We start from the raw sequence: 9,290 nt of genomic DNA, 5'->3' as shown, positions 1-9,290 counted from the left end.
TTAGAGACAGTTTTGAGGACACAAAGAAAAAACCGAGAGTTGTTAGATGGGCGGGGGTGGGGGGGGTTGGGGATAAGGGGAAAGGTGAAGGGATTAGGAAGCAGCTGGTAACCACAAGATGGCCTCATGGTTTTCTGAAAATTAATTTGGGGAACTTATTCAATAATGTTGTAAAGATTTTGTTGGGTATCCGATGGACATGCATCCTCTTTGGGAGACCACCTCAGAGATAATGTGGATGCCTGACCATGGCATTGTACATCAGAAGCTAAACATTAATGAATGCCAACTATAATTTTATATATATAATGTGATGGCTCGGTTTGAGGTCGGAGGGATAATGGGTGGGGGGAGGGGGGTTCACAGTGTGAGGGATATAAATGATAAACGTCTAAGTATTACCTTGTCTTGTACACCTGAAACTAATTAAAAAAAAAAAAAAACACTCTTCTAATATCCAATGAACAAGGAAAAAAAATCACAAGGTAGGTGGATAATACTTAGATAAATGGAAACAACACATACAAAAACATATGGACTGCAACCATAAACAGTGCTGAAATGGAGATTTATAGCTGTGAACTCCTATTTTTAAACAGAAAATCTCAAATCAATAAAGCAACTTGAAATTTTAGAAAAATAAAAAAAGAATGTGGTCGAGGCCTTCTTCCCTCCAATTCCCACCTAGAGTCCTCTGGTTATGTCACTTACTAGCAGACTCTTCATTTATCAACTTTTTGGAAATCCAGTTTTGAGAAGATAAATTATCATTTTGTGTCAATCAGTAAGCCCCCAAATATGAGTAGACAAAAAGGAAAAGAGAAAAAACTAATATTCTTCCAGTTATTAATGTAAAAAGAGTCATCCCTGACCCCTCTCTGTCTCTCAAGTTCCATATACAATCCTTGCCTATTAGATAGTCCTGCCTATTCTGCCTTTGAATTATATACAAAATGCAACTACTTCCTATCACTTGTAGTGCTACCATTCTGGGCCAAATGATCCTCAACTTTTACCAGGATTACAAAAAACCTTTTAAACTGATCTGCTTTTCTACTTGTCTCCGTTCTGTCCATATCCTCAGAGCAGCAGCCGGGGAGATCCTATGAAAAGGTAAGTCAAATCATGTCACTTTTCTGCTCAGTATTCTCTAGGCATGTCATCTCCATCACAAGAGAAGCCAAAGCCCTGACAAAGAACTACAAGACCATACATGATACTTCTGACCCTCATTTCCCAGTACTTCTACCCCCACTCTCTCAGATAAAGTCAAGACAGCCTTGCTGTTCCAGAAATATGTCAGGCATTTTTTTTGTATTTGCTCTTTCTTCTCTTTAAAATGCTTGTCTTCCAGTATCCAAGTGGCTCACTCTCTCACTTTACTACAATGTCGCCTTTTCGTGAGATATCCTGACTCTTAAGCCATCCTAATATTCCAAATACAACACTTTCTACCCCTTCTCTACATTATTTCCCTCCTTCCTTTTCATTATCTCCTTTTCTTTTCATTATCGAATGTATTACACATTTCACTCAATCTGTCTTCTTTTTTCTCAGTTTCTCCCATAGAAAGTATGCCCCATGGGACCTGGGTGATTGTCTATGTGCCTAGAAGTACTTGGCACATAACAGTGTTTAATGAGTATTAGTGCTGAGTGACTGATGCAGAGTTGGACGTTCACACATTATTTTTCACTTAACCTTCATAATGATCCTATTATATAGATACTCTTGTCTCTTTTTTAAGATGAAGACACTAAAACTGAGAGCATTAAAATATGTAAATCTAGGTCTTTTTGACTTTAAAGCCATTGTTCTTTATTATATCTCAGTAACTTTTACTCAGGAAAATAAGTGTTATGTGACACAAGTTTTAGGTCTTTATTTCCTTTTTTATCTGGGACTCTATTCACTCAACTTCTGCTCTCCGACTTTTCATGTTAACACTGTAAGGACGATCCATTGTGAAGCTTGGCTTAACCACGCTGTCACCATCTCCTCTGAAATCTCACTAGTTGGAGGAGAGCTGTCAGCCTTTTGTGAGCATGGGAGTTTCTCAGTGAAATAAAAGCCAGTGACATTGTGTGCCTTGTAAAAGCTACCATAGTGGGAAAGAACATGCAGTAGTGTTGAAATTGTGAAGAGAAATGTCACCAGATGCATATAATTTTGAAATTCTTACCTATCGTTTTATATACGGTACTTGGGTTAACAGTTCTGAGACAATAAAAAAAAAACAGAAACCGTTTTGTTCAGTTCAACTGCTTTAAATGGAAAAAAAAAACACCAGCTTCTCTATGAAGGTGAATATAAGGTGAGTCATTTCTGAGATACTGATCTAATCAAAAGAGAACATCCAAAATGAATATAGTCCAGGTTTATGTAATATTTAGAATAAGTCAAATGCTTAGTACTTTTGCGGTAAAAGTTTTATGATACCCGACTACTAGCGGCAGAAAAGTCAAGGGCAGAAAAGACAAAGTTGGAATAAAAAGTGAAACCAAGTGGAAGTCCTAGAAGTTGAGTCATTAGGAATGAAGAAAAAATCAGAGAGAACAAAACAGTGTAAGGATTAAACAGGCAGCTTTATGAGAACAAGAGTATTCTAAAATTCATTGTGGAAAGAAGAGCAGTGAAATAAAAAAGGCTTTTAATCCTTAGCTCGTTGAATGTAGATTTGGTAAGCTTTCTACAATGAACAATAATAAATATCATAAAAAGAATATTTGTTGAAATTATCAAAACATAGATATGTAAATATGTATGTTTTGATATATGTATTATATATTTGATATGTATTGTGTGTGTGTGTCCTTTACACACACACACAACACACACACTCACACACACATACTTCCCAAACAGTTTATTTCCATGATTCCATTCCAGAGAAAATTTACTTGAGATTTTTAACTTCCAAAGTGCCAGAGTAACACAACGCTGAATGTTTTCACAGATAAAAGCCCATACACCCTCACATTTCATGACTTGTACTCTACAAGGTCATTTCTTACTCATGTAATAGACTGAAGGAAGTGCTCTTAGCCATCCAGTTCTCCTTCAGGCAGAAATTCAAGGATCCACATAACCCTGGGATCTCTCCCGGTGGTTGATGGGCAACTGTAAGGGAAATACACATGCCTGGGGAAGTTTTTATGGGCCAGACCAGGAAGTGCACATTGCTCACATCCATGAGCTAGTTTTCCATTACATGGCTGTATTCACTTATCCGGTCACGTGCTCGGGAAGAAGAGGAATAAGGCTTTGGGAACAGGTAGGAATCGTCCCCATCAGAATAACACATGAATACTGAGCTTGTGTTATGGGCAAAGCACTGTTCTAGACACTGGTACATATACACTTGCATATTGTGTTTTTTTAAGGATCCAATAATACAATCGCATGATTTTTTTATAATAATACATTGTTTCATTTGGATTAAAAATATTTTTAGTGCATATTTAGGTTTATGTCACATGTCTTATTAGCATAGTTTGGTTTATATCAAATGACAGAACATTTAAAATTTTAGTTTCAGAACAGTTTGAATTTAGAAAGCTATTCACTATAGATTATTTACAGGGCATTAATGGAACCCTGTAATTGAAATGCTAAAAATGTAAATTAATTGGCTTGTAAATGAGATAGGTATAACAAGTAAATGAGGTCCCGGGGGTCTGTTTTCATCCAACTACTGAGTTAAAGGAGAAAATGAGAATGTTTACAGAGGTAAATAGAATTATTATGCAGGATTTATCAATCCTATTAAAATTACATTTAAAATATAAATCTATATTATACACCTTACATTATAAAATGGGCTTTCTCAGAATTTAAAATGTTTAGAATTCAAAGAGAGCCATTTTTCATTATTGTGAAAAGGTAACTGTCTTTTTAAAACTAGGAATTTATTTAAAACTTTCTCATCCAATTCATTTTCCAGTCTTTTACACAAAAGAGTCATCTGTCTTCAAATTTAGTTCATTTAAGTCATAGAGGAGAGGTAAGCCAAGTGTCCGAATACAAAAGAAAACCTGGGCTATAAGGCAGATTTCTCAAACACCATCACTTAGAAAGGAATATCTCCAGGCAGAGACTTTTTATATATTAACATCTGTGAGCTCCTTATTTTCTTTTCTTTCCTTTCTTTCACCCCCCTCCCATCAACCCCCAATTTATCAAGTCTTTACATTGTTGCTCCAGTGGATTCTTATATTGACTGGCTGAAATGATAGGAAAGGAAGCCATGTGCATGCTTTCACCTAAAGAAGAATCTCTGTCTCTAGGGAGTAGTGATACCTTGACAAGGCTGCTAAGGTCATCCCCTTCATTCCTCCTTATTTGAAGTAGATTCTCCTCTACACTCAAGAGGAGTTACACTCAAACCACTTTACAAAGAGTATCAAATTAACCTTTTCAATATTCCTCCACTTAGTGTTATGCCTAGAAGTTCAACTAGCAAACTTCAGACATAAATAGCACTTATCTCTATTCACCTAAATTACCTTTTATTTTATTTTTTATTTTTCAAATGTCTTTGGAACTTCAGTAGATCAATAAATAGTTCTTGTTTTAAGAAATATTATTATTCAAACTCATTCTGAATTATCTTAAAAGACAAACTATGTCATCTAAAAATGGAAAGTGTAAGTAAATATATTGTTTATAATCCATTTTAACAGAACGTATATAGCAGAGTTTTTCAACCTTAGCATTATTGACATTTTGGAATAGACAAATATTCGTTATGGAGGCCTGTTCTTATATTGCAGGATATTAGCACGATTCCTGGCCTCTACATACTAGATGAAAATCAGTTTGGACAATCTAAAATGTCAGCAGATATTGCCAAATGTCCCCTGGGGGGGGGGGCAAAATTGCTTCAGTTGACAAACACTGGGCATTGTAACTAATTTTTATTATTTTCATCAAAAATAGGGCAAATATTCACGTATATGCTCTTAACTCTTGATGGAATATCACATTTCTCATTGCAGTAATTCACCATCTAGAGGGCAGAGTTGTTTATATGTTTATACAGCTGTTCATCAGTATGGGACCTTAGGCAAGTCTATACTGAATGAGACTCTGTGGGCTAATTCATCAGATTTAGCTTTCATAATGGAAAAAACTATGTTTTTAGAGTGGTTGAGCCAAAGTAAGTGCTAAAATGTCAACAAATTATCATGATAGAACAAATCGGGTCAATGGTTTCTTAGTGTTTTGCTATTAGAATGGGGGCCAAGGGAGGCGGACATTGAATAAGAAAGTTAAGAGTCATATTGCTTAGTTATACCTAAATGTCGAAGTATTTAAAATTATTCTTTAGATATTTCAATTCTGTTTTTAATTCAATGTTGAAAAATAGACAATTATCTGGCGAACTTCAACCATGCAAAAATTCTTTAAGAAAATTTTGCCTGAAAAGGCATTACACAGCTTGTATAGTTCTCAGGTTTGGCTTTCTAATGTTTTTTGAGAAATACCTAAGTTGTGAAACTCTTATACTTTGTGTTCTGACTAGCCTAGAGACCACTTCATCACTTGGAAAATTCTAGTTGTGAATTAACATCTTAGAAATGTAAGGTAATTCAAAAGAATGACTCTGGTTTAGTAGTCAGAAGGTAATTCTCCTAGAGCCGTCCACACTAGAACCAGCAAGTGAGAAGCACTCAGCTGGAAATTGAAAAGAGAAGAATAAAATCTGTATTTCTAATTCTCAGCAGCTTTGAGTTCTACTCTTCCTTAACTACTCAGCCCATAAATTGCTCTGATAGGGGATATTTCATACATGTGGGTTCAACCCTCAAGTTACAGTGGCAGTGTAATTTATCTTAGTGTTTGTAATAAACACACAATAGGGCAGCTCATTTTTCTAATAGGACTCCAATCCAATTGCATATGCACTTTCAGGCACCCTAAGTGTTTCCAAAGCCCTGGTGAAAGATGTGAAGCAAATACATCTCATCTCTTTGCAGACTCTACAGATTTTAGTAAGGAACCCATATCAAGAGACTCTCATCCCACACATTTTAATCTACATATATAGACAGACAACAGAGAATGGGAAAAACATTTTTTTTAACTACATTTGTCAGACTCATGCTATAATGCTAAAGAAATTAAATTACCATTCAAAGTACATATTTTGTATAAGAATTAAAACACGTATTTTTTTCTGGAAAGAAATGGTACAAAGCACATCTCAAATGTCACCTTTTCCATGAAGTATTTCATGACTCCAAAAGTGGCACATTTCCTGTCTCAACCTAAAAACCTTCCTATTGTGTCTTTAGGATTACACATTTCAAATATATTATGTCTTATACTATAGAAATTCATCCGTTTATTTTACAGTGGTACCTCAGTTTTCGAACATAATCCGTTCCAGAAGACCGAGTTCTGAAACGTTCAAAAACAGCTGACAGTGAGGCCTCAGGATCTTGCACTCAGTGGAAGCCGCGTGACATGTTCGACTTCTGAGGCGTGTTCGAAAACCGAAGCATTAACTTCTGGGTTTATTGTGTTCGTAAACCAAAACGTTCGTCAAAGGAGACATTTGAAAAGAGAGATACTACTACATGTTGTTTTACTATTCTGCAAGCTTTTTCAAGAGAAAGTTCAGATTTTCATTTCAGAGTTACTTTGCCTCACATGATCATATGTATCATTCTAACTACTACAGCCAGGTTTATAAAATCTACCACAAACTTACCACAACAAAAACATTTATTACACTCATCAACATATCATGTGGAAAGGATTCCAGGGCTCAGTGGGAATGACTCATACTTGTTCTACTAGGTGTCAGCTGGGGCAGCTGGAAGTCTGGGTTCTGGAATCATCTGAAGACTTGCTCATTCACAATCTAATGGGTGATACTGGCTGTTAGCTGAGACCTTAGCTGAAACTCTTGACCATAGTATCTATCGCTGGCCTCTCCACATGGTCTGTGCTTCCTAACAACGTGATTCCCATGGTGACAGATTGGTTCAGTGGTATGTAAAGAACAGCAGGCAGACTGATACAAAGCAAATCCATCCCTTTGGTATAATAGGCTAAGTGGCATATAAAGCTTGCCGTATGCCTCTCTATATTACATTGGCTATTCTCAAAGAGGTCATTACCGCTTGGGAAGGAAGCCTTTTTTCAACAAGTTTATCACTTTAGTAAAAATTTTCCAGATCTCTTTTCCCAACACCACATCCTCTCTCCTCTGCCACCCAGCACTTATTCATACCTTTAAGAGCTTCTGTTCCCCACACATAGCTTAGTTTAGCTCCTATCACTTTGTTTGGAAAGTGGTTTTTTGTTGTTGTTTCCCCATGATCTCTGTCTAGTGCCTAGCATGTCATTTAAAACCCCAAAGAGATTGAGTCTTTGTTAAACTAATGGAAGACATAAATTTTGGATCTTGTGTTGGCAGCTTTTTCAGGTGAAGAAAGCAGCATAAATTTAGGTGTGGCTTCTGCAGTTGGAAGCAAAATGCTCCAAGAGCTGACCTTGCATTGAGAAGAAATCCTGGGGCTAAAATATGAATGAACGAATCAATGAATGAATGAATGAATGACAAGTATTAGATGACAAGTCATTGCTAATTTGTCTACAATATCTAAATAAAATCTGATAAAAAGAATAGTCACTTAATAACCCAGAAAGTCTTACAAGTGCTTGCCTAGAAACTATTTAAACCTCTACTTAGCACCGCTAGAATGACAACTGAGATGTAGTATAATTTTTGCTTTATCTCAGTCCCACTGACTGAGACAATGAGCTTTTTGAGAGCAGGGTCCAATTATTTGGTTGTATTAAAGTAGTTACTCTATATGTTGAATGGGTGGATTAATTAATCAAAAAGGAGTTTTCATTAGCTATAAATATATTTTGTTTTCAATAAACATGTAGTAAATTATGGTAAACCAAGTTTCAGTATGACCTTGATATTAACAATGGAATAAAATCATCTTTCAATTTCTACTATCACTTCTCCGCCATTCAAATCTCTATCAAGGCAGAATATAAAATAATATAAAGTTTATCATCTGCTGTTAAGTATAATGATAAGAAATATACATATATATGTGTATATATATATAGTTTTTTTTTTTACTGAAATGTAAGAAAAAAGTCAAAAGAAGGAGAATATAATGAGAATGTAAGTATCCAAGAAATATTGTCTGTCTCTTATGATTTATGCAATAAAATTAAAAAGTTGAAAGCCAATTTTAAAGCATTTCAAAGTAATATCAGGGAAATTAATTTGAAGGATACATTTACTGTTTTGAATCAGAATCTGTCAAGCTTGTCATGAATTTTAACTGAGTTAAAAAAGTATCCCAATGCATATTGTATAGATGTTGGAGTTTCAAATACCATATAACTACCTAAGAAATGATGATAGAATAGAAATCAATTACCTGGAAGTAATAAAGTATTTCAGTTGAAATCATGATAAATGTCAAAGGAAATATTTTGATGTATTTAAATAAGGTAGTCTACTGTTCGTAAAACCTGGTTGTGCCAGATAACTTGTAGAATAACATTTCTGATTTTAACTCTGGTCTGCTTTCCTTAACTTTTTATTAGCATGCACACACACACACAAGTACATATATCTTAAGTGCAAAGCTCACTAAATTTTCGCAAACTGAACACCCCTGGACAACCAATACCCAGATCAAAAAATGGAACATTATCAACACACCAAAAGCCCCCAAGCCCTCTTCTTACCTCTGTCTGCCTTTCAAAGTTATTACTATTCTGACAGCATAGATTATTTTGCCTATTTTTGCATTTTATGTTAATAGAACAAAAAAGACAATAAGTATTTTTGTGTGTGACTGGCTTCTTTCACTCAATATGGAATATTTGTGGGAATATTCTATATTGCTGCTAATAGTCGCACACTGTTAATTTTATTGCTGGATAGTATTTACTCCATTGGATAATCATTCTACAGTTTGTTTATTCACTCTACTCTTAACGACCTTTTGGGTAGTTTCACTAGGTGCTATAATAAATAACACTGCTATGAACATTCAAATGCATGTCTTCTAGTGAATATATTCTAATACAAACTACTTTTTACATATGCTATAGATATTATCAGGTAATACTACACAATTAATGTTAACTGTATCTATTATTCAGGTATAAGTATGAATTACCTTTTCTTTAGATTTTAATGTATTAAAGCAAGATATTTATCATTAAATAAATATAGACTCTTTAAAATGAGAGTCCAGTATATGCCACATGTAGAACTAGATACTTTATTTATTACTGATAAA

Source organism: Rhinolophus hipposideros (genome assembly GCF_964194185.1).
Source record: "Rhinolophus hipposideros genome assembly, chromosome: 12".
Taxonomy (NCBI): Eukaryota; Metazoa; Chordata; class Mammalia; order Chiroptera; family Rhinolophidae; genus Rhinolophus; species Rhinolophus hipposideros.
The sequence above is the reverse complement of the archived record's forward strand: the minus strand, read 5'-3'. Positions refer to the sequence as shown.